General features: G+C 48.4%; 1 pseudogene; it reads right to left on the bottom strand.

The window, feature by feature from the left end:
- LOC117438538 (cystathionine beta-synthase-like) overlaps positions 1–23,693 on the bottom strand; it is a 32,537-nt pseudogene extending 8,844 nt beyond the window's left edge.
- Positions 23,694–26,560: the final 2,867 nt, after the last annotated feature.

Genomic DNA, 26,560 nt, shown 5'->3' with positions numbered 1-26,560 from the left:
TAAGAACGAGGATGGGAGAACACGGGCAGCTTGAGTTAGGGCTTTAAAGCTCTGTACCTGGTGCTACAGATACACCAAGAAACTTGACAAGAAGCAGAATGACATTCATAGTCTGTTGCATTGTATAGCTTGGTCTTGTCTTCCAGCCCATAAATGGTGCAAGGTTTCTGCTGTGTGCATGTGGTGCCTGTGACACTGATGGTTCAGGAAACACTAGGGTGATGAAGAGCAGCCTTAGCAATGACCTCTTCTGTGTGATCACAGTGAAAGAGGCTGCTGAGAAGGCTGGTACTGTGACATATTCCTCATTTGCCCCTGTATTTACCTTCTCACTGTAGGTCAGTTACAATCAGATTTACTCAGATGCGTTAGTGTTGGGATCCCAGTCCCCCCACAGCCACTTGTTCTGTGCTGGGAAGGCACATAAGTACCCTTAGATACAACTGGGGGCCAGAGGTAGGCTGGATGCAAAGCCAAAGATGGGACAGAGGCCTCTCATCACATGGCTACTTACTGATCTGTCAAGGACAGTAGGGATAAAGTCATGCCCAATGCCCTCCACTTCGATGTTTGTGGTGTTTGTCGTGTTCATCTCACTGGGCAGAGCGACAATGGAGCCTTCAGGATCCACACCAATGACCTTTGAGGGAAGGGAGTTTTGTTAAACCACTCACAGGAAAAATTACCCACAGCCTTATCAGCAATGTTTCCCTTCCCATAACATCCATTCAGATTCCACCCACTGGCAGCAAGGAGAGCTTACAGGATGAAAGGACACTGTTTCCCACTGACCTTTTAAATAGGTCCTAGGTAGTGTTCTGCTGCTGAAGTGACTGGTGGCTTGAAATGTTACCACTCTTAAGGTGTTTGTCCTCACCTCTTTGGCAATGACGGCTACTTCCAAAGCCCAACCCTTAGGATAGGGTGAGTGCTCCTTAATCTGCTGCAGTGCCAGATGGCTCAAACCTCTGGAAACCTATGGCTACAAACATCCTTTCTGGATCTAGTTGTGCTGGCTGCCAGTGACACCTCCCTGGTTGCTTATAGCTTTATGTCTGTGTTGAGGTCTCCTCCATCCACACATGGCATAACAAGGGCTGGTGAAGGCTGTCGGTGAGGTAACCTCATCTGCAGCTCCTCCAGCAGCTGGGTGAGCACCATTTCAACTTGCCTCTGGTGAATCAGGTATCTCTCACACATTGGCTACACAGAGGGGCAGTAACTGTCAACCCTCCAGTCTTCTTTGAATCACAAACTCTGCAGAATGAGCATCTATGATTGGTGTCAACCATAGAGCAGGGAGGCTTTTGCAATGGCAAGTTGCTTCCAACAGAAGTCAAGCTTGCTGTATAAAAATACATAGGTGAAGACCACAACTGCTAACTCAGGTGGGCCATGGGTTAGGTTTGATCCAATCACAGGCAGGAAAACCCAGGGAGATGCAGCTCCCAGCAGGCAGCCCTGCTGCCCCGCTTACCTTGCATTCTGGGCATTTCTCCTTCAGCTTCCTGGCGATGCCAGTGATGGTGCCGTCCTGTGCCAGACCCAACCACCACCATGTGGACCTTGCCTGCAGGTCAGGGAAGAGAAAAGCTTGCAGGGACTCAGCATGGCCTCCAGCATGGTGTTCCCTCTATTCAGGACCCTGCACAGAGGCAGAGCCCGTGCTCCTCAGCTGCTAGAACCCCGTGTGTTCTAGAATAGGCAGCAGTCATGCTAGTGGGCAGAGCATGGTCCTGTGCAGATGCTCGATGAGCTTGCAGGGCAGGAGCCTGAAGGTAACCTCTGGATCTCCCACTGTTCTTCATTATTTCTGTGTCTTTGTTGTCTACTGGCTTAAGGGGGATAGAGTATCTCAGTAACTTCCAGCCCTTGCAAACCACACCACATTGAAGCAAAGCATCTACGTGAATAACAACACGTATCAGTAACAGGCACAACTTCTGTGCTAGTGTTAGCATCCACAGTGGAGAGATGGCAGAGCTCTGCCCTGGCACCTGTATTGATCGGATGTAGCCTCACTGGCATCAGTGAAATTGTACTGATTTAGGACTGGTAAGAGTCTGATCAGTCAGACACTTGTGCTTCTTCTGCATTGGGAAAAGGACTTGTAATTCACTACTTCTGGCAGCCAGCAAGAGCAAATTTAAATGTGCAGAAGGGGAGGCTGGGACTTCTTTGTTCCTGTTGCTACACAACTGCTTTAGTGTTATGATAACTGCTCTCCAGTTAAAACCCTTGAGTCCCTGTTTACATTCTGCAGTGCTCCCAGTACTGGCAATAAATTTCAATCCTATCTGCACAGACATGGGCTCCTTCATCCTCCACCAGCTATCACATCAAACATCATTAGTCTGTGAAGTTTCAGTCTGTTTTGGTTTGCAGATGAGTGTGCTGGATCAGATGCAGCCCGCCATGCCCTGATGGATTTATGTTCCCCTGTGAGGCCTCTTGGGCCATCTTGTGTTTGCAGCTGACAGGTCACAGAGATTTTGTAGCCACAATGAGACTGGTTCTTCCTCCTTGGGAACAGCCTGAATTCATCTGGTCTCCTCCCTCAGGGTTGTGAAATGGGAGGCCATATCTGGGAAGCCCTGGAGGCTCAGGTGTATCTGGAGTGGGCTATGAGAAGTTGTGTGTCAGTATTACTGAGGGTGCCTTCACCTACAGAGGTTTCTAGACATTTGGGTCAATAAATGACGTAAAATAAGGCTCTCCAGGGGGCTATCTCCTTCTGTGCATCCTCAGTACATACGACGTACAAACAACAGCACAGGACAGTACCTTCACACTGCTCCAGTATCTCCTCAGCCGTGGTGTCGTAATGAGCCAGCGGGTTGCCTGGGTTTCGGTACTGTTTGTTTCAACAGAGAACAGCAAGAGTTACCGTGGTGTGAAGCACAGGTCAAATACCAAACTAGCAATAGCTCCTGACGAACTTTACCCAAAGCATGCGACTGCACCCTCCTCTCCCTGGCAGGGGGTGAACTGCAGCCTGGCCAGGCCACATCACAGGTGTTGCTCCTGGTTGTCACTCTGGGACAGATCTCCAATGACACTTGGGGTAAGTCCCACAAGTCTGCATTGGAAGACTAAAATGTGGCCCACAAACACTCACTCTGGAACCCATGGTAACTATCCAATGTGGCTCTCCCAGGTTTTGTGGGCTCTGGTGGTTTTGTCGTGACCCTAGCTGCCAGAGGGAAGACAGCTGCTCAGTATTTTAGCTATTGCTTAGATAGAAGCATTTTAACCTTTTCTGTTGCCTTGAAAAAGTTGAAAACAGCCCCACAACATCGCTAAAAAACCTGGGGGAAAAACATATCCCTGCTCAAAAGCCACATTGGAAAAATTTCGTTCAAGTATCATACATGCATATGCAATTTTGAGAACTGCTTTGTCATTTAGAGGCATTTGTGATTGGCAGTGCAGCAGGTTAGGTGGCTGGAGCTATGGGGCAGTGTAGCTGTCCTGCCTGTGCAGAAGGATCGACCACAGGGGTACACAGGTACAGCACTGATATGTGTTCAGCCCCATGTTCACACCCATAGAGCAGGCTGCTTCTGAAAAGTGTATTCAGACACTGAGCTCCCTTTTCTGAAAAGGAAGGAGCTTCCCTGACTCTTTTGCACTATAGGAGATCCCTGCTTGCTCTGGGAATGCCTTCCCACAGTGGGGTCAGACTGAAAGCAGAAGTGCCCTCTTGTACAGGAACCGACTTTTTTCAGGTCAAAGTTAAATCTGAAGCAAAGTAAACCTGAAGGAGTCTCTGAAGTGTGCAGGAAAACCCAGCCTTACCCACATGCAGGCATTGGTAGAAGTACTACAGGTTTGGAAGGGTCCCTTATTTTGTTTCTGCCAAACCATGCTTTGCAATTATGTTTCAAACACCATAAAACCCTGGCAAAATCTTCTCTGTTGCCAGTTTAAATGAAGTCCCCAAACAGAGGCACACTCCTAGGAGTACATGCTGTAAGCCGTATTTGGAAAGGGAGTCAGTGGAGGAATGGCATTTACCTGGTCCAGGATGTGAGAGTTTGGGATTTCACTTTTCAGCTTCCAGGCCACACGAATGTTAGACTCTGGAGCATCAAAGCTGGTGCATGGGGTCCTCACAATTTCAACACCCAGTGCCTTCAGAATATCGACCTTTGGGAGAGAAGAAAGCAGATGTGTCACAACTGATCCCACACAGAGGCAGTAATCTGAACCTGCGGGCTCATGGCAGCGCTGGATGCCAGAGGAGCTTTGCGTGCAGGAGGTGTTTAGCATTTGGAGATACGATGTCCAGTTCTCCGTTATACTATCTCTGACATCCTCATGGCAGCCAGGGACTTCTGCCTAAGCTGGCACAGACATCAAGACTGGCTTTGTGCCCTGTCCTACTCAGAGGGCAGGCTGGAAATGGCAGAGGTGGGTTAAACACTGTGCTGCTCCTTGGTAGAAGGAACCAGGGTAGAGAACAGTGTCTCCTATGTGCTGTGGTCCGAGTCCTTGCATGCAAGGAGGAGGTCTTAAAGCTGTCTGTGCCCCACATCCCTCTGGCTGCTCACCAAGAACAGGGAAGGAGCATCTACAAATCATCCCCAGGGTACTGACCCACTGGGAGATGCAACTGCTGAGGAGAGGTGGTCTAAAGAGAAGGGTGGGTAAGTGCTGGGGCACCTGGAAATGAAGCCCAGGGCAGCTGGAGGTGGCATCTGATCCAGAGTGAGCTTCAGTGAGATATAGGTTGAAACAAGGGCAGTGCTTTGGAGAAGGGCTCAGTTTTGATCTAAGGCAGGGTCTGAGTCTGGCTTCCCTGGCAGGAGCTCAGCTGAGCAGCTTGTGAGAGTTCTGGCTCCCCATAGCAGGTATTTCTGCCATCTGCCGGACAGCAGTTTCACCCGATCAGCAGCTCTCATGCAAGTGACTTCGTTTGAGAAAGCAGCTCAGACAACCATCGGTGTCTCCAGGTTTCAGAAAACCACAGAAACACAGAGAGACCAAGGGACACATCAGATGTCAGATGGGAGGTCCACAGGATCTGCCTAACTCTCCTTCCTCCACATCCAGCCCTTGCTCTTGCAGACAGCAGATAATGCTTCATGTCTCTGCAGCCAGACACAGTGTTTGGCTAAGACACGACTACATGCACCAGATAATCAGTCAGGCCATCACAGTGTTTGCCCTCAAGAGGAAATCTTCTGAATAACTACAGAGCTATGTCAGTGTGTGCAGTAAGGCTCGTTACCCTTTAAAGGAGAGAGTGCTCCAACCCTAGAGAGGGAGAGGTAGAGAGAGGACATGGCAGGAGATGTTCCCTGGCTGCGGGGTAATACCATACAGAGCTCTGACCTTCTCCACACTCATCTTCTCCGGCAGGACAATGATACAGCGGTAACCTTTCACTGCAGCCACCATTGCCAGCCCGATTCCTAGGTGGTGGGGAGGAAAGGGAAATGGTTGATAACAGCATTTGGCAAGGCTAACTGGCATGCATTGCTGCTTATGTTCATCTCTGCTGCCAGTGAACATAACCTAGGTATGTTCCCTGATGAGCTACAAGCGAGGGCATCCTTCATGAGCCTCTTAGTATATGCCAGCACTGCCAGGGAGCATGGGCGAATGCGGAACAAGCCGGTTGAGCTGCAGCATCACTCTTGCTCACAGAGATCTATTACCATGGCACAGAAATGTCAACGCTGGGGAGAGCTTTCCTGTCCCCACCTCACCCCCACCCCCCCCAGGCTCAGGCCTCTTCCTTTGTTTTCCAAAACACAGGAATGCCTTTCCCCCTCCCCCAGATGCCCTCGGCTGGGACACACACACAAAGCTGCACATTTCACCCCATGTTGAGCAGGCAAAGGGGACCTCTGCTTCAGTTTCGCTGTGGGTGATGGATGGAGCCAGCTGCACCCCACATAGAGCAGGAAGGTGAGGCTGGAGGAGTGTGTCCCTGTGGGAGGCTGTAAGGGACGTGGTGCAACCCACCTGCCCTGGCTGGGCAGGAAGCCACCGGGGAACTGGGACTCAGGTCTCCTCACCCAATGGCTGGGGGGGCCAGGGCAAGAGGGGCCAGTAAGGAGCAAAATGGCTATAGATGAACCCTGTTCTGCATGGCTAGTGAGCAGGAGGTGGGGAGTGCAGAGAGGGACATGGTCTCCACTCTGTCCAGAGCACCTTGACAGCCTCCACTGGGTATTTTTGCAGGAAAGCACACTGTGCACATACGTGTCCCTGTCATGGCAAGGATGCTGGTGCAGCAGAGACATGGAAACTTGCACCAATGCTCCTGCACAGGCTACAGAATAGAGGGGAGTCTCCTCTGTTGTCCCCCTCATTTTGCACCCCACCATGATCTGGTGCCTCAATAGGATGGCAGTGAAACAATCCAGATAATTTATCTTCCAGCCCATCAGGGAAACATTCCCTTGGAAACTCTGGGTATTCAAGAGCTTTCCAGCCTGAAAAACACCCAGGGGTGCCTGAGCTCCTCCAGCTCCTGAGGCTGTTTGCCCTGCACAGGTAGCCCAACAGGCACACGTGTGCAAGTGTGCTTGCGAATTTCAGCAGCGAGGCACCTCAGCACCCCAGGATGCCCACAGCCACAGGGAATGGAGCCCAGGGGAGGATGGAGCCAGAGCTGTGGGGTCTCAAGCTGACCATGTAACTCCAAATGCAAGACCTCCTTGAACACCTACCCCTCTGCAGCCCCTCTGACATACCACCCTGCTGGGTCCCCAGGTGTTGGGAGCATCCCTGCTGTTCCCACCTGTGTTTCCTGAAGTGGGTTCAATGAGTGTGTCTCCTGGTTTTATAATCCCAGCTCGCTCTGCATCTTCCACCATCCTCAGGCCAATGCGGTCCTTTATGCTGCCCCCCGGATTGAAGTACTCACATTTTGCCACTGGAAATGAAAGGGCAAGCTCCATCAGGGACAAGCCACAGCCAGGAGCACCAGCTACTTGCTCCCCCAGCCCTTGCTGCAGTCATTTGAAAATACCTATTCCTCCCCTGTAGGCTGGTCCTTTGCACAGGTGAGCACATCCACCATCTGCTGACAGGGTGCCACAGCTTGTCGTAGCATTACCCACCATTAAATCACCCACTATGGGATGCTCAAAGTCCATCTTTAATATACCTGCAGCACCCTGAAGGCAGCAGTCAGTGCTGGGAAGTCTAGGATGGGTTTAAAATCAGTTGGACATAAGGTGGTTACTCTGAGCACAGTATTATCAGGGTTAACAGTAAGGTTTTCAGGGTCTTTCCTGGGGTATGGCTAAAAAGGTGCCCTTCTGTAAGGATGATCTGTATTCCTGAATGGGCTCCATAAGGAAAAACAACCAACAGAAAGAACACCTTTAAATGTCAGCCAAAATTATAACTTCTTCACTAAGCTACCAAAAAACACAAGAAAGGGGGGCTTTCCAAGGCACACTCAAACCACAAGGCACACCTCAGTTCCTATTCAGGCCCCCCATACTTGGGACAGGGCTTTTCTTACCAAGGTTTTAATGAGCATCTACACCTGAACAGGTGATACCGAGCTCTTTTTCACAGACAACAGGGAGAAATGGGTACTTTTGGGCATCGTTCACTTCATCCTAGCAGAGACAGCTACTTGAGGCTGAGAAATCAACCTGATACCTGAGCAGCCAGAATGGGGATAATACCCCTTGTGCTCATCATTACATGTTATAATGCCAGAACTCCAGCTACACACAGGAATCCCCGGAGGCACTGGGATTACCACGTAATTACCTCCAACCGTAACTGCTCCCTCGATGCGGCAGGGCTGCATTCGTGTGTTTGCTTGGTACGAGGCTCCGTGCTGACCTGCAGCTCAGGGAGGACCATGCAGCTGCTCTGCCTGCTCTGCTCTCCTTCCCCTCCTGCGCCAGGGGAGGGAGACACCGTCCCAGCAAACGGGATCTCCCTGCCTCCCAGCTGCTGTTGGCACCAAATCTTCCCATGTCCTTAAGGCAACAACCTCCAAGGGACAGACTGCTCCAGAGGTGGACCAGACACTGCGGACCTGTTCTCCTGCCTCTGCCACCTCTGTTCCACTGTCCCCTAACATCCCCTGAGGTCTCATTTTGGGAAGTGAGAGGTGGTGCAACGGGGATGTTGCAGGATTACGGACCCGAAGATCCCAGATCCTGAGAGATGATCTGGTCAAAGAGCACAACATGCTTCACATAGCCGTGTGCCTGGTGGCAATGGGCAGGTGTGTGGATTCCCAGCTGCTAAACAGGACTGCAAAGTTCTACTGTGAAATTTTACTGTGAGCACTCATCGAGTCATTCCTTCACATCCAGCTATGTAATGCTCATGAATCTGACTGCCTCCGAAACATCTGTCTTTTTGCCTAATTGTCTAAAATTAGTTAATAGCATTAAAAGCTGTAGGAAAGGAGACTGAGAGGTCTGTATGCACAAAGAGAGCCTAATCTTACTCTCCTGATGTCTGAAGGCAACCATGTTAAAACCAACTCTTACATGTGATAGCACCAGTGTTGTCCTAACATCCCAAAGAGGGGAAAACTTGGGTCCTGTTGGAAAACCTGGCCTTGCAACCAGCCCTTTGGCTGAACTGTGGGAAGGCCCCCAAGGGAAGTTGTCACTGCTCCACAGACAGAGATGCAGCAAGCAGCAGCGCCTGGCCCAGCTCCAGCTGACCTGGTGGAGATGATGCCACAGCAGAGCAGAGTCCCTGCTGCATGGGAGCTCAGTCTGGCAGCCAGGGGCTATGCTGGTTTGTGTCCCTGCAACCTGAGATGCTCCCTGTGCCCAGCTAGGCTGTGGGAAGGATCCCACCGTGCCCTTCACCCCATCCTAGCCACCGTGTTTCATGAAGGCTTGGCCAGTCTTCTGTGCACACAGCATGCTACTGCAGGTGCTGCAGCATCCCTGCCTGTTGCCAGGATGTCATCCATCCATCTGCAAGTTCAGCCAAGCTCTGCTCTGAGTTTATGCTTCAGTTATGTGGGAAGAGAGATGCTTCTACTACCATTTGCCCCGTTCACTGCAGCTTGAAACCATCCTATCTGGTCTGACAGATGACTGTGGTTTAACCTAGTTAGTGGGAGAACCCAACACATGCTACCTCAGTCCCTCCCCATCTGTGTTTGCTCTCCACAGAGCCTCTTCTGAAGCCCTTCTCCAACACCACCCGTTACCCTCACCTTACAGCATGGAAAAACCTGGTGGAAAGGGGACACTCACAGAGCTCACACTTGAGCCCATAGGACTTCCCAATCTTGTTGACCCGGACCATTGGGGTGCAGCCAACTCTCTTCAGGATGTTGGGCAAGATCTTCTTTTCTTCTGGTCTGAAATGAAGTGGAGAAAAGAGGAATACATCAAATCAAAGCAACTGTTATGCAACATGAACCAACATAAAATCTGAGTGAGATTTCTGCAGCTTTAGCAAGGCCACTGACAGACAACCCGACTCCAAGAGAAAACGTCCCCATTGACAATTAATGACAACAGGAGCCAGTGATGGTTTTCCATCACTCCTACAATGAGTTATTAATTCTTCTGCATAAAAATTAAGGTAATCAATTTTCAGGGCTGCTCTGAAATATCTTGTTCTGCAAGGTCCTGGGCCAGGCCTGTAATTAAGTGCAGTGAGAAGAGCTGTCAAGCCTCAGGATTCGATGCAGTGGGTGAGATAGCCAGAAGGCCATGCACAGTACAAGGCTCCTCCTCTTTCCTCCATCCTACCCATCACCACCTCTGTTCTTCACATTTTCAGCTACCTCAGGGCCATCTGTTGCTAGCCTGGCCACATGTGTGGATGGCTCCCAGCCTTCTGATGGGCCCAAGCCACAGAACACTCTGGAGGGTACTTTCTGCAAATAATTAAACCCAACCCTTGGATCAGTGGAATCCAGCCTTCCAGTTCTGCTAGTCTGAGGCTCAAGCAGAAGCCAAGAACCACCTCAAAGCAATTGAAACCAGAATGAAGGACTTGTTTGCCCAAAGGCAATGCATCTTGCCATGCAGTGAGAGGACTCATGTCCCTGAGCTTTTAAAAGACAAAGGGGAAAGATTGATGAGGGCTGCTTTTATTGAGACCACAAATGTATTGCTCCTGGTTGGGAGCCAGCACGTCTCTCTCTCAGCAGGGGGGCAAAGCCCCACTCCCTCACTGTTCACCTCTCCTTTGCACAGCTCTTGCCTACTATCATGCTTTGAACCTTGAACCCAAGTTATCCTTGTCAGCTATCACAGCCAGGCAGATGGCTGTCTGCTGACAGAAAGTCCATGTGGTGCAGGAATGACATGCAGATTTACTTAAAGACACACACACTTCCCTCTGTGTTTTTCAAGAGTGAATGAAACAAACACTTCTTGCTTTGCAAGAGTACAGGAGTAGTGGCTTTACCACCAAAAGGAGCCAGCCTTCTTACATCTCAAGCCCAGAAAAGATGGAGTATTACTCATGTGCTGTTACCTCTCCCTCCATGAAAAGTATTACTGCACACAATGCAACCTCTACTGAGTGCTGATAAATGTAAGGCAATAACTCAGTAAATGAGCTTCCCCCACTGCTGCAGCCATTTCCCATCTGTTCTAAAAGCCACCAAATGCTCAGTGATTTCAGTGGGGCTGAGCCACAGCACAGGGAGACTTCAGCTCCTTCAGGCTATGTTTAACTAGAGTTAAAAACTGCCTTTCAAGAGAGTTATCTGTGTATTACACTACACATCTATATTGCAGGAAGACAGCTTGAGAGAAGAAAGCAAGGCCATTTATTTGCCTTCACCTAATAACTGTGGTGAATGAGATGTGAACCCCAGCAAGATGTGATACGGCATGTTGAGATGCTTGTGCAGCTCCGGGGTCGGCAGTGGGTGGACCCTAGCAAGGGGAGAAGGGGATGCATGCCAGGGTAAGCCTTGCTGGGAGGGTGGAGATGGTAACCAGAAACTGGACTGCTCGTTTGCATTGCCACCAGCAGATTTTCTACGGTTCCCATCAAATACCTTTCTTAATAATGACCATATTTTACTAGATAAATAATCATAGCATGGTCAGCCCCCTTCCCCAGCTGCATGTGCCTGCAGGCAGCAGGTCTATGGGAATACAAGTGTCTGTGGCAAACACCTTTGGTGCTTCTAAAGGATGCAGTGCAGACACTCTAGTCCTGCAGCTGCTGCTATCTGTTCAGGACTGCAGGGGACAAGGATGTTATTTCCCCAGGATTTCTGCTTTTACTCATGGATGTCCAGGGAAAAAATCAATCCTGGCAAACAAAGTGGTTGCTGTTGAGATTATGGTGGGTCAGAATTTGCTCAAGGGATTTCAGAGCCAGTCTAGCTCTGTGTAGTTGGAAAAATTTAAATAATTAATACTCTTAGTTAAAATAATGTCTTGTCTTCTTAATTAAAATAACATCTCCCTCTGCCCCCATCCTCTGCTTTTACCCCCAGAAATCAACAAAGTTTCACACAGGAATCTCAGAAAATCCAGAGATTTTTGCTACTTCAGTGCTATCTGTGGTTTACCAAGAGAGGAGAAACCAAACCACCCCTTCCATTCATTGCTGCAACAAATGGTGGGATGCATCCTGCTGTACAGTGCGTTATGTTTCAGTCTCTGTCCCAGCGATGCTGCATAAGCCCCTCATCCAGACCCCAGTGCCTGATTCCTGGACATGGGGCTGCCGCAGTGCCCCCCTCCTCCAGCTGCCCATCTCCTGCTACCTTAATGCTAAACTGTTAAAAGCCAGAAATACTATCCTGGCTGGTTGAGAGAAAAGCCCCAGTTTGACTGAGAAGAGTTGGTCCTGTCCTCAGGCAGCAGCTACAGGGGTTGCACTGAGAGCATGCCTAGATGCATATTTGCCAGATCAGCAATAAGGCTGTGGATTCCACTCTTCCCCAGTTCCTGAGCCAGAGCTGGAGGTGGTTCTGGGTTCCGCACACACCAGTGGCTGTGCTCTGGCCGTGGTCTGACGGGCACGTGGTGTGACCCTCCTCCAGCTGGCTCCCGGCTGGCAGGCATCCAGGCAGAGCAGAGCCGCACCTCCCATGGGCTCCAGTTCCTCACATGCTTGAGGTAAGTCATGTTTTACATCTTTGGCACCGCAGGGACGTGTCTGCAGCTCCCCTGACATTTATAGGACAACCTTATCTTTAATAGCTTGTCTGTGTCTGCTCTGCCAGGCTATTAAAGTGCCTCTCATTGAGTCTAGTCTGAGCACTTTGGCAGGCTTATCTCACCCTGGGAGGAAACATGCTGCTGTGAGGACAAGAACCACTCAGAGCAATGACTTTGCTTTGCTCTGCACCCTTGTGTTGCTTACACATAATGGGCATCCTCCGTGTCGACCATTTTCTATTTTAAAGCACAGGCCCTGGTTTTCATGAAAGTCTCTTAGCCATCAGAAAAGACATTGCTAGTGATCTGAAATCTTCTCACACACAGCTTCAGACTGTTTGAATGAAGAAGGGTAGCCAAGCCACAACCCTTCAACTGCGTGACTGCTACTGACTGTGCTGTAGAGCAGGATGGGTGCACAGCTTTGGGGTGTAAGCATGCATTACACTGCAGCCAGGAGAGCCATTACTGCACCTCCTCCAGCCTGTTGGAAGTGCCTTCATTTGTGCTGTGCAACACCAGACCTCGCAGAGTCCACTTTGCGGATGTGTACAAGACCCTGGTTGAAATCTACCTCTGAAATATGTTCATCTGAATTCCTCTAAAATAAGATGCTCCAAACTGCTTCATACTGACAAGTAACTACTGACTTCAGGTCATGACCATCCCAGTGTAACAACAGTACTTCAGAAAAAGATACTGTCTGCACTCTGAAATAACCAGCATGAAAGAATTACTTACAAGGGCACGCAGGAGTGTGGAGACTTGGAGGCAGGCGTTGTAGGTGTCCACGTGCACTTACTGGGCAAGTTGGGAAGAACCCAGGAGCTGTCAGCTTTGTTTTCATGATTTAGCACATAATTGCCGTTCATGAGTGGACACAGCTTGGTCAGCTCCTGGGTTGTGGAAATAGAGACCCACCATCACCTGGGAGGACAAGCAGTCAGGAAAAGCAGGCAGGCACCTTGGCAATCATTGAGGAAGGCAAGAAGTGACATCTAGGTGTGAAGGCAGCCTGCGTGGGGCATCCTTACTGGCATTTCAAACACCTGATTCTAACAGATGCATAGAATTGCTCTTGCAGAATGGTATAATAGACCATATACATGGTAAATAATCATCTGGTCACCATCTCCAGTCAATCTTCCCCTGCTCTAATGTACATTGAAGCATCCCTCCCACTAGAAAATTTAATGCTTTGTAATTAATTATCCTGTCAAGAGCAGTATTTTTCACTCTAACAGTGAAAAAACTGCGGGTAAGTCTACCCAGCAATCATTTGAGAATACTTGTGTGGTGGTAGTGAATGGCCTCAAAGCAGCAGAGGACACCTATACTCTGTCATCTTAGTGTGTTAAAAGTGAAAAAAGAGAATTGATAGAAACAAAACTTCAGGAAAGGGCAGCAAAGGTGCTCAGGGGTACAGAGCAAGTTCCACAGTAAAACAGCTTAGAGAATGATTCTGGTGGTGAGAGCAGGCTGTAGATCCTAGGGGAATTTTTGGGTGACTGAGAAACACTTTTTTGGTTCTCAGCTTCAAATAATAAGGCAAAATAAAATTATCAGGAACAACTGTAGGAGCAGAGCAGGTAAAACGGGAAAAAGAAAAGGATTAAACAAGTTCTAAACACAGAGGGTTGCCTGCAGAAAGACCAGGTCTACAGCCATTTGAAGTGGAGGGGATGTGGGAAAGCCACTCTGGCTACTGCCCTGCAGGAGGGAATTCAGGGCCACTGACAGGAGGATGCTGGAGCCAACACACACAGCTCAGATAGCGGAGACCAGCAGGTCCACACAGCATCCTCTTCATCCCAGGCCACAAAGGCACGGCTCTGCCGCTCCTGGCTACCCGAGCTGCCTGCTGTGCCTGCAGAGCCCAGCTGAGTCACAGCGGCCAAACCAGAAGCCAGCACGCTGTTGTGGCTGGGTTGTCATGACCTAAGCTGTCTGTGTCCTCCACACGTGAGCCCAAAGGCAGCTTGAATTACCGTTTCTGCCATCCTCCTGCTTGCTTGCCCGTTTCACCCACTTGGCTTGAGCTCCTTGGAAGCAGCTTCCAGGAAAACGTCGTGCTTTCCCGGTGGATTCCACACTGGCCGGGAGGCTGTGGCTGTGGTTTGCTTCTGGGTGTTAGTCTGTCCCTGAAACACAGAAGTACACCACACTGGTGCTCTGGTGTTCGAGCAGCACCACAGTGTGTTGTCAGGCTTGCTTCTAAGCCAGAAGCCCTAGGGAATCTCTGAGGATGGACGTCAACAGCCTCATGTTGCCTCCTGACCCCATGACTGCAGCTTGAAGCAGGGCAGCAGGCAGCAGACACTGGATTGCCTTCACATCAGCCACTGAGCTGCCTTTTCTCCTCCGGGCACACCACCCCAGTCTCACAGCAGAGAGAGACCACGAAGGTGCAAGGATGGTCATGACAAAATGGCTTGGGCCCTGCAGCCAACATCTCTTCCAGCAAACTTTATCTCCCAGTGCTTTATCTCCCTTTATCTCCCATCTGCTCCTTCTTGGCAAGATTAAGGGAAAAATAATGAAAATGTTATTTCCTTGCAAGACAGGATTTGTGTTGGCCTTGAGTGTGTCTCCCCCAGCAAATCCGTGTTTGCCTAATGAATTAACTGGGAAGGAGCAAAAGTCATCTGTGGGTAAAGAAGAGATAAGCTGCAGCATATCAGAGGTGCTTGCACACTTTCATGACTGAGGTCACTGGTTACCAACCAAACTGGAGGCAAACTGGTTTACAAGTATCTTTCTTTCTCTCGTTTTCTTTTTCCTGGTGATGCCCATCTTGACCATTTCACAGTGAGGCAGAAAGAGAGGAAAGGTAGGGGGCTGAAATTATTAGAGCTGCTTTTGTGGGTCTTTTCCCTCTTTGCCAGCATGTTGCTGACATTATCAGCCCAAGGGAGGCTGACACTGTCTGTGGGGCACCACATAAGCCCCCTTTCCCTCCAGCCCCCACTGGAGGGAAATGGGGCATGCTGCCTGTGCCCCATCTTCCCCTGGGGGCTCCCCTGGGGGCTCAGGAGCACACTGAAGCCCTTCAGGCACACACCTGAAGACAGCAGCATTCAAGCTCCTACCTTGCTGCCACCAAGAAGTGCCACAGGCTGCAGCATCACCCCTGCCTGGAGAAGCCAACCTGGCCCAAAAGCCAGGAGCTGCAGGCAGCATGCCATGCTGAGGTAGCTGGTGCTGGAGGACTGCATGGAAGGAAGAGCATTACTGGCTTTTTGCCTTCTAAAATAATGACTGTATTCTGCTCATTGTGTTCAGTCCCCTTAACATCTGATATAATAAAAATGGCAAGAATTGGTTTCTCATTTGTTTGCTCACCCAAAGCAGATACAAATGTGCTTTCTTAGATGCCTGGAGAGCAAAGAAACAAGAACTGGCCCTTGTCAACATCTACATTCCTCTCTGCTGGAGGATTTCTCATGTATCCCCTCACGGGCTGGTTAATTCCTGGTGTGGTGCTGCAGCACTGCACAGATCTCCTCCTAGTTACGAATCACTTCAAAAATCTCTGCATCACTGTGCCCAGGGTCTGGATTTAAATTAAGATGGGTCTGAAACGACTGTGGTTCTGAAGGTAACCTTAGAAATTACCTGAATTGTAGGAACCCCAATACTCTCTGTATGAGATGGCAGATTACTTGGTACAGTACCAGTGGGAAGAATCTGACTTTCCCCTAGCTTTTGGAGGCCTTGACATGGCATCAGTGAGCTGCTCCCCTGCTGATGGTCTCAGCAGTCACTTCCATAAACATGCAGGCTGGGTGGCAAATGTGAGCAGAAAGGGGCATGGAAAATCTGACTGCAGCCAGGAATGGCTGAAAGGAACAATATTCAGTGCAAATGTCTCCCCACACTGCCTCCAGTGCCATTTTAGTCATTTTATGTCATAAATCAAAGATACGTCCTCTCTTGATTACCAAAACTCTCACCTACTATGGAATCATAGAATAGTTAGGGATGGAAAGGACCTTAAGATCATCTAGTTGGAAACCCCCTGTCCCAGTGCTACTCCTAACCCCTGCCTGAAACTTCATCTGATGAAAGTGATCATCTGATCAGGCTGTCAAAAACATCTGACCTGTGGTAGGTACCCTGCCATGGCCTTGTTACTTTTCTAGATAGAGAAGCTTGATGTGGCACTGGACAAAGGATAAATGGAAATACCTGTTGGAGCTGGGAGGCAAGCCAAGATACCAAGCATGTAACTGTCCTGTAGTTGTTGCCGCTCACTGAAAATGTATGACAAAGAGCATAGGCTAATGTTTATAGAGTACTTTGCAGATAGCAGACTGTAATTATTAGGTTATCAGACTGCGCTGATAACATCAAAAGGAAGAAAATCAAGACACTCATTAATTCATACACAGGGGAAGTAAGATGAACTCAGCAGCGTTTCACGTGAACCTGCGCCATCCAAAGCAAAATGACATTTTCTTGCTCTATTTAAAGAAAACCCCAGCACTGCTATCACTGAGCAAGACAAACACAACATCAGTTTAACAGAATCATGGCCTGACCCAGGCTGGAAGGGATCTTGTGAGGTGCCCAGTCCAGCCTCCTGCTCAGAGCAGGGTCAGTGCTACCATCAGCCCAGGTTGCTCAGGGCTTTTTTCCCTTGAAAACCTCCGTGGATGGAGGCTCCACAAGCTCCCCAGACAGCCGTCTCCACCACCCTACTGGCCATGTAACAGAAAGCCAGAACCTCCCCAAGTTTCAGCTTCATTCAGACCTTTCTGAAAGCGCAGACACTCCCTGGATCAGCGTCAACCTTTGAACAGGCTGAGAAGCAAAGGCTATCAGATTCATCCCCTTTGCCTGCTTTTCCACAACAAAGTTACCTGATTAGTAGGGCATGGCTCCCATGCACTCTGCCATTAGAAAATCAGTGCTCTGCAATAGTTAAGCCATACTTACCACCTCCAGCGTATCAGCTGCGTGCCTTCGCTGCACTCCAGACCTGAACTTATATGCACCTGGTGGCAGGGGACACCAATGGGCTGTGGTAAGCACCCCGCATGAGGACGCTGATTGGGTCCTGCCCCACGCCTAAGAATGCCCAGCACCTGATTGCTCTCCAAGCATGAATAATAGGGGTATAAAAAAAGATGAGCGATTTGTTGTTAGTTTTAATTCACAGTTATCTTCAGAAGTGCTGTCAACCCATCTCTCAGTGATCCTGTTGTGGTTTTATACTTTCATTTCTGATCTGATTTCGTGTCTTCTGCTTAAAACCCAGCTTGTCTGTGTCAACATGTGCCTTGCTGAATCAGGTATAAGCAATGGTAGCTATGGTATATTACATTAGATGCTGTCTGATACAGACTATGTCCTCTGGGAACCTCTGGTTAGTCTCCACACCACCTCCAGCCCTAAAAACCTTGCTAGCTCCAGCTCCTCGTGCAGCTGCTTTAACACTAAAAGAGCCAAGAGCAGTGAACAGCTTCTGCTCCATGGTGATTCCTGAATGCTGGCTGGGTGTTTAGAACACTATGTGAGTGCAGATTTACTGAAAGACGAAAACCCCATGGGAATTTCGATCCCTCCTTTACCTGCTCCTTCCCAAAGCCAGGGCAGTGCACAGAGCCACATGGCCCAGGCTGGGGCTGTGCACTCCCAGAACACAATCATGAAGGAAACTTCACTCCTATTCAGACATTCAGGTGAGAATAAGGCTTTTTGGAATGCTTATTTTGGAAGTAAACCTTTCAAAGACACAACTGGTGTCAGTATTAGCACAGGGATGACATTACCTTTGGTCTTTTTGCAATAAATGAACTCTCTGGAAAACATTGCCAGAGGTAATCCATTGCAGAAGAATCTTGTGGACTGTCTGACGTGATGCAGAGCATGGAGGTCTCTTGTAAAGAGGCTGCAAATAACCCTAACCCCTGCAAGAATTGCGTTTCCTGGGCACTGCAGTTACAGAATAACCCAGACACCCTTTCTGGCTACCTCCTGAGGTAGTGTGTGCTCCAAGTGAGGCCACATTGAAGATTAAGGTTCTTCCCTTCAGTGACCAAACAACAATAAATGGTGATCTTTTCAACCTAAAATTAAACCCAGATTTAGATGGGTATTGGGGGGGACAGAAGATCTTTTTTAAATAAAATATTTTGTTTAGAGAAGTAGGTTTTTTTAAATGAAAGGTTTTTTCAGAGAAGTTCTAAATGGCAAGCTTGGAGACTAGGGAAAATAGAAAATCCCCCCACTTGCCCTTTTCTGGGGCAAGGTAAAAGCTGTAGCTACATCCAATGAGGATGCTCGAGACATTTGCTATTGGAGCTGCTATTTAGTCTGTGTTCAGCATCATCAGCTGTGCTGGCACAAGTGACTGGGTTTGCCCTGGGCAGATTAGAACATTTTGACATGGGTTCTCCTGCTTTGCCTGTGCCTGAGCCGAGCTCAGAGGAGGAGCTGACCCATGGGGGACTGGCTGGGGTCTGCACGGGCATCCATGGTCATGCTTCCACTCCACACAGGCACACCAGGGGCATCACAGCCTGTGCACATAGTGAAAACATGTCCTGTGGGTACCTAATCCTACCTTGCCATCCTGTGGTGCTTGTGTAAGCATTACTAAGTTGAAAGAGCATACAAGAGCACATCACACAGCCTTCCATTCCAGCTTGCACCGTACTGCCCTTTATCTGAACAGTTTACCTTGCGGTTTCTTCCCTGCATGATCCCGCTGACTAAACAGCAGTGTCCTCAGGCTGAGAAGCAGCAACCAGAGAGAACCGGCCAGGGCCATAAAAAGAGGGGGAGGGAGGCACAGGGAGTGACAGGGGTGGCTGGGAACACTGGGATGGCTCCTTGCTCTCATATGAAGGTGTGGCAGAGAGTTCATGCCCATGCACAGGGAAAGAACCTCTGCTTTTAAAGCGTCATCAAAAAGACTCTGCAGAGGTGGTTTTATGTAACTCACCTTGGCAAGGTCAGGAAGGGACACAGCACTCAGGTTTTACTTCTGGGTGCTGGGGACATCTTTTGTGACCACAGAGACACCCCTTTGGTGAATTTTTATCTGGGGACAATCAGGTTTTAAATCAGGTTCCCAGATCTGATGTACCAAGTGGGAAGAAATCCATGGTTTTCCCTTCCATGTAATTTAAAAATCAAACTAGCTTTGCACAGTCCAAGACTGAAATGCATTAAGAAAGTTACATTTTTGTTACTGCGCTGAGGAAGCCCTTCAGGCCCTCCTGCTTTGTGAGAGGTCAGCATTTGCTTGTACAACCCACAGATACTTTGAGCGCATCTGCTGCTGGTGACTGTAAGAAAGCTATGCTCCAGAGGCAGACATGCTTTTCTGCAGGGGGAGAGCAGACATGCTTTTCTTAGGAGGACTGTGGAAGGAGCCCAAGGCACAAGCAGCTCCAAACTCACCAGATTTCACACTTTTCACGGATCAGACCTGCTCTGCTTGCCCTGGTCAGCACATTCCTCTATCATGGTGAGTTCAAAAAGCAGAGTGGTGTCACTGTGAATCAGCACATGGCCTTCACTCCCCTTTCCTCGTGGATATGAAGCGTCTGTTACAAACCACATAATGTAGGGAATATAAGGGTGGTTGGTGCATGCAGGCCACTTGCTTTTTTGTCTGGCCATACAAACCCAGCTGGTTATCGCTGGAAGAGGCAGCATTTTTCCAAAACCTGAGGGTTGGCAGGTGTAAAAGAAGATGTATTTGTTTGAAGTAGCTATGGCAACTTTTTAGCTGGGGGGAAGAGTAGTGTAACCTGTAGTGCAAACAGCACTTGGCTTTCCCCCTGAATAGGGGTAGACTTTTTCCTATGACTATGGCAGGGGAGCACAAGTGATGGCAGGGGAGTTGGCTGTGCTTCTTACTGCCACACCACGGGTCAGGTCTTGCAGGCTCTCCCCTCACTCACCTTCCTCTAGCACTACATCCACCAGGCACCAACCAAAGCAGTGGCTGGACATAGCTACAACACGTGGGTCTCCCTCATAATTTCCCCCAACCTTGAGGAAGGCACAGGGATGGCCCATATTTGCAGGAGCTGCTGCTTGATGTAGTGGTTATACCCAGCTGAGCAGGGAGCTGCAGTCCTCCCTCCTATCCCCCTTCCAGCCATCCCCATCATACTTTGTGTCCTCCATTACAAATGCCTAGATAAACAAACCACAAACCTGACTTCACTGATGAAGCAGTGTGGTGTGAGGAGAAAACTGTGCAGTTCACTGTGCAGAGTCAGGGCAGCCCTGAGGCCGAGCTGGGGCCCCAGCAGGCAAGACACGGTGACTGGGTTCACAGCTGAGCATGGGCATGGCTGTAGCACAGCTTTGGCAGTGACTGAGGGAGAGGGCCTGGGCTCTGTGGGACCCCCATACAGACAGAGCATCCCCAGTGTGTGTGTTTAGTCCCACAGCAAGCAGGACAAGCATCCTGGTGCAAGCCGGGCTCCTTGGGCTATGGCACACAGACACTTTCCTCTGCAAAGCTCCATTTCCAATGAACCCATATAGATAAAAAATGCCTTCAGGAACATTTAATGAGCAAAGCTCAGACAGATCTACCTTTACTTTGCAGTGACAAAAGGTAGTGCATTTCCAGCAGCAATACAAGTGTGGTTGTTGTTTGTTTTTTAGTTCCTAAAGAGACTTTATTGCTTCTGTAAGGTACCGTTCTGGACTGAAGTCCTCTGTTTATCTCCAGAGCCAGAACAGCAGATTGTACCCAGTAATTTTCCTGTGCTGGTGACCCACGGGGGGGGACAGCTCCACAGCTGGGGCCAGTTCAGTCTCCCAGAGATGCCACTAGCTGCCAGGCACTGCCTCAGCTCCCAGGAAAAGCCAAGCCTCCTCCTGCAAAATTGGGGTGTCCCCAAAAATGATGACTCCCTGCATGCAACGCTCAAACCCTGGGGCTGCTGCTAAGTGGATGACACTGAGGAGCCCTGGGTGTCTCTCTCAGTAGCTGCACTGGCTGAAACCTCTCCTGATCTGCCTCGCTAGGGTAGTTTTTAACCAGTGCATGTCCCTGTTTGGGATGGCAGGCTCACAGCACAGAGCAGGGTTCCTGTCTGGGGCAGGCATGCCTTTAGTCTATTGGCAGGTGGAACTTGATCCCCTGTGCTGCCTGCTGCTCTCTGCCTGGTTAGCCTTTGGCCTTTCTGCTGGAATGCTCTTTCCTTGCATGGGTGAGCCAGGGAGCGACATCAGCCTTCTACTATCAGACTGCAATATCAGGATCCTTTTTGCCAAAAGGTGAAAATAAAGTGACGATCTGCAGTTCCTGCTGGCAACAACAGGATTCCAACTATCACATGGGAAGGATGTGCAAAGCAAAAAAAGTTTAGTGTACCATTTGCCTGCTGTGTCAGTCACCCTATCCTGCTGGATCATGTCATGGGTTCAGCAGTAGACAGATCAGGAGCAAGAAGATAAAGCTGAGAACAGAATGCTCTCTGAGGAGGTAGATGAACACTTGGCATGCAGGTGAGTGAGTCAGCGAGGAGTTCATGCCACACACCTGCGGGGCTGGCCTGGCACCCAAGGCTGGCAGAGGAAGCCCCCTGCACCTCTCTGCCCACTGACCTATCCCTGTGTCTCTGAGATGGAACAACACCCTGGTCAACGTGGTCCTCTGCTGTATGGATGAGGCTGAGCAAGGACTGACCACATAAAGACACGAGGGCCAAAAACCAAGGGATGTGTTTACTCACTTGCCTAGCAGACACGAACAGCCTTCACTGCAGTCTAACCTGGGCAATTGACCAGAAGCTGAGTGACAGCACAAATACATTGCTCTGAAATAACACAGCCAGCCCATTTGGTATCTCCCAGCTGTTCCATATCCACAGAACAACACCCATACACCTTCCTTGAATCTGTACACCTTTTAACATTACAGCTTCACCATTAACGTCAAAAGATATTGCCTTAACTCAGGTTGGCCTGTAGCCCTTGCCTTTATTCAGAAACATTATCCAATTGACCCCATAGACACCTGGTGCTTATAGGAACTTCAGCAGCGGCATCTGAGCCCTAGCTCTGCATCCTTACTTTCCTGCCCTATACAGACACCAGCCATGGGAAAGCAGATGCTAGGCCAGCCCACCATCAGTCCTGCCATACCAGCAGCTCTCTGAAGGCAGAAGAACTGCAGTCTTGCAGCCCACACATTGAAAGTGAGAGGTCTTCTGCATCCAATAAATACTTTTCACAGCCTGTGGACTAACACTGTCAACTTGAACTGGCATTAAAAAATCCAGAGTCACTGTGCAATCAAATATCTTTTACTGAACTCGTCACACTGCACATTTGTGAATATCTATGCAATAACAGCACATAGTCCTGATTTTTCCCAGCTTCTTAACACATAAGAAGTCTTACCTTTGTCATGGTCATGTGTTGATACCACAGAGCAAGAAAGGCTTTGGGATGGCAGTGGCAATGCTGCACAACTCCTGACAGCGAGCAGCTTGTGTGAAATTCATAACAAGCCACGTTTTCACAAACCATTCAGTGACGAGCTCGGAGGGCAGCAGATGGAACTGGTCTGGCTGCTTAGAGAAACCTCAGGTAGACAAAGCTCTGGAGTCAGCCACAGCTTGTGCAACAAGTGGGAAGTAACATTGGGTGCGACAACTTCAAAATGATACTGAAGTCATTGCCTGATAACTGCTTGCAAAATATTATACAGATTTTACTGGATAATTGTCTCCAGGTGGGAAAATAAAAGTATTTTTGCAGAGCCAACATTAGACCAAAAGTACTGATATTATCTTTCAGTAACAAACAAATATGGCAAAACTCTTAATATGAATATCCATGTGCAAAATAGTTTTCAGGTTTAATCAGCATTTCCATAATCAGCTGTGCTGGTTTTGGCTGTGATAGAGTTAATTTTCCCCAAAGCAGCTCAGATTTGTGCTAGAAATGGTGTTGATAACACAGGGATGTTTTAGTTGCTGCAGAGCAGTTGCTTACACAGAGCCAAGGCCTTTTCTGCTCCTCACACCACCCCACCAGCAAGGGCTAGTGATGCACAAGGATTTGGGAGGGCACACAGCCAGTGCAGCTGACCCCAACTGACCAAAGGGATATCCCAGACCATATGGGGTCATGCTCAGCATGTAAAGCTGGGGGAAGAAGGAAGGGGAGGAACGTCCAGAGTGCTGGTGTTCGACTTTCCAAATACCTATCACACCTGCCCTACTCTCTTGGAGATGGCTGAACACCTGCCTGACAATGGAACATGGTGAATTAATTCCTTGTTTTGCTCTGCCTGCATGTGCGGCTTTTGCTTTACCTATTAAAAACTGTTTTTTATCTCAACCCAAGAGTGTCCTCCCTTTTACCCTTCAGATTCTCTCCCCCATCTTATCAGGCGGGAGGTGAGCAACTGGGTGGGACTTATTTGCCATTTGGGGTTGAACCATGGCAGTCCTTTTTGGTACCCAAAGTGACTGGAACATGCTAAATCAAATTTGTAGGTGTTATTGCAATTTAGCTATTAACCGTTGGATTTCTGTGCTTGCCGCAGGCCTTGCTTGTCTTAGTGTAAATAAGTCTCATGCTTTGTTAGTGGCTGCTTTTTTGCTTTTGCTGCTCTTCTTATCTTCCTCTGCTATGCCCGGGAGACATTCTGATAACAGCCATGGCAATGTGCCTGTGCTAGCAGATGGCCAGGGCATCACTGCTGTTTCTGTGCTGCTGTACTCAGCAGGTTAAAGCTCAAGTCAAAGGGACTGTGACCTGTGGATGAGTCCACACTCTTGCTTTTCTGATTCTCTCTCTCATCCTGGCAGAGGGGAGTGAGAGAGAAGCTGTGTGGTGCTTAGCTGCTGGCTGGGGTTAAACCATACCACCAGCACAGGTAAATAGAAGATACAGTCACTCACTTCAGAAAAAAGTACAGTTCTACTCAAGCTCCAGGCTTGAACTTTAGGTCAAAGACCAACCACCCACCCTGCAATGTCTTGCTTGGTCCTCAGAGTGTTTCCAACAAAGAGAGGAGTCCAGCGTTAATAAAGCTTTACTACTACTATCCAAGGACCAGGCTAGTAACAACATTCTCACACATGCAGAAAAATCATCACTCTCATAAGCTTTTGTATGAGAGGAAATTCAACCCTGCAGAATTCTTGTCCCATTTTCTTTGCTGCTTTCATCTCAACTATGGGAAAGACCTCGGGAATGATTTTCAGCTATTCAGCAACTCCATTTAATTACCCAGTTTCTCTGGTCAAACAGGGCTGCTGCTGTGAACAAGTGTGGCTGGTGGCCATTGTTACCTCTCTGTGCCAGAGCAGAACAGGAGACAGCTCCTGCTCTTGACAAACCACACAGGCAGAGCGGTGCAGGTACGTTTCTTTAGATAGTGTGGTAATCAAAGGATGCAGTGCAAATAGAGTAATCATAGAAATAAGTCTCTCTCAGCCTTCCCTGTAGATTAAGAATAGATATGAAAATATATTTGTCTACAATGTTTGAATGATTGGGAAACTTGCCTGAAATACTGATGTCTCAAGGAAGACCAGTCACTGACTCCTTCTGCACTAAGAAACACCACAGATGTTAAAAGTGATAAGATCAAGACCGTGCCCTTAACTCTGCTAAATTATTTACGACCTCTTGGGAAGCAGCTTGAAAGTACAGTTTGAAAGATGAGTTATCAGGCTCTGCCAAGCAGCAACAGAGGTAAGACAAAGCTGTTCAGCCTGGAAAAGCCAAACCAGATTTGAAAAACGGCCTCTTTAATACACAGGTACACACATCTGATTCACCCCCTAGTTCAGCCTTCCACAAGTTACAGCACTCAAGCTGGGGCTGCTACTACACTGAGGGGGAAGAGTGAGGAAGAAATCACTACACAGCATAAGGGCAAACAAGATACCAACCAAAAAAAAAAACATACATCCTTTAGAAACATTATTAAAGTCACACATTTTAGACTCAGTGATTTATTCCAGAGCCTTGGGAAAAGGTTGTCTTAAATCTTAAGGAAGTATATGAATTTAATGCTTAAAACACAGTTTAAGGTAAGTATGAGTCATGTTACTTCATTAACAGCCCTAATCCAAAGGGACAGTCAATGCCAATGGAAATAAACTGAACAAGAGCAGAATAAACTTTGCATTTAGCAGCATGGCATTAAAAAGTTAGCAGAAATCAGTCTGAGGCTTTTTATTATTACAGCAAAGTTCTTAACTTTCACAAATTTAAGGTGAGATAGAAAACAGCTAGAAAACAAACAAGGCTGTCACACTGCTGGCAGGCAGCCACTGTCACTGGTGTCACTTCTTTGGCTTTGAGCTCTTGCCTCCCTCCTCGAGGCCAGCAAAACTGCAAAGGCTCTGCTTGATGCTCTTTGCTCTGCACTGACATGGGACAGGATGGCTTCTGCCACCTCTCTCCTCTGAGCACACACTTCCAAAATGTACAGCAAATTTCACTGCCACAGGGAGGCCAGCAAGGTAGAAAGAAATCTATATATACAGGAGGTAGTAATTGTGATTTTTAAATAACCATTTTGTTTTCTCTTAGCTGACTTACAACTCCCTTCAGCTTTAACAGAACCAAAATACCATAAGAATACCCAACACACACAAAAAGAACCCAAACCCAACAACTTTGCTATCCTAACAGCAACAGCCCCAGCCTAAATAGTATTTTTTTTACTTCAGTGAAGAGACAAGCTAAAAAAATTGTCACCCTTGCTGGTTAAAACACTTATACTTGGTAAGAGGCCAGTCAGAAAATGACCAGAGTAGTCTTTAATGAAGATGAGGAACCACTGCTTTCCTCCTGTAACCATGGGGTGATTCCATTCATCAGCAGTAAGTAGCCTGAGCACAGCAGTGCACGGATGTGGCTGCTAGTGCCAAACTGTGCTAAGGCTACGCAAGTCAACATTACTGAAGGATCCAGAGTTACAGAAGTTGGCCAAAAATTGTAGCTGCACACACCTACTGTGCATTACTCTTACGTATTTTTGACACTACCAGTTTACACCATGTTTTCAATTTTTGCCAAGCTTGCCTACAGTGAATCCAATGACTAGCAGGGTTTTTCTCCTGGAATAAGGCACTACAGCATAGGAGCACTTAAACAAGACTTGAAAGATTTTACAGCTCTTGACAGGTTACCTTTGGCTCTTCTAATGCAGGCATAAAAAGAAGCACTTTAAGATAATAAGGTGGGGAGCTAGGGGGTAGGTACTAGATGAAACAGTGTGATTTTCAAAAACCTTCAAGCAGAAGCTTGATCTTACCTTTTAATCTTTCATTTGTGCTTACTTGTCAGGATACAGTTGGAAAAAGAAAAAGTTTGTCTTTGCAGTGAAAGCTGGTGCACCATGTAAAACAAAATCACTAGTTTGTGTTTGTCACTTCAGTGCCAGGATTCCGCTCAGGCCAGTTTGACCTCAGAGCAGCTGGTTGAAAACAACCTCAACCCCAGCCCTCAAGATTTCCTCT

The sequence above is a fragment of the Melopsittacus undulatus genome, unplaced genomic scaffold (assembly GCF_012275295.1).
Source record: "Melopsittacus undulatus isolate bMelUnd1 unplaced genomic scaffold, bMelUnd1.mat.Z mat_scaffold_462_arrow_ctg1, whole genome shotgun sequence".
Classification (NCBI taxonomy): domain Eukaryota; kingdom Metazoa; phylum Chordata; class Aves; order Psittaciformes; family Psittaculidae; genus Melopsittacus; species Melopsittacus undulatus.
This window is presented reverse-complemented; position numbering and strand designations above follow the sequence as displayed.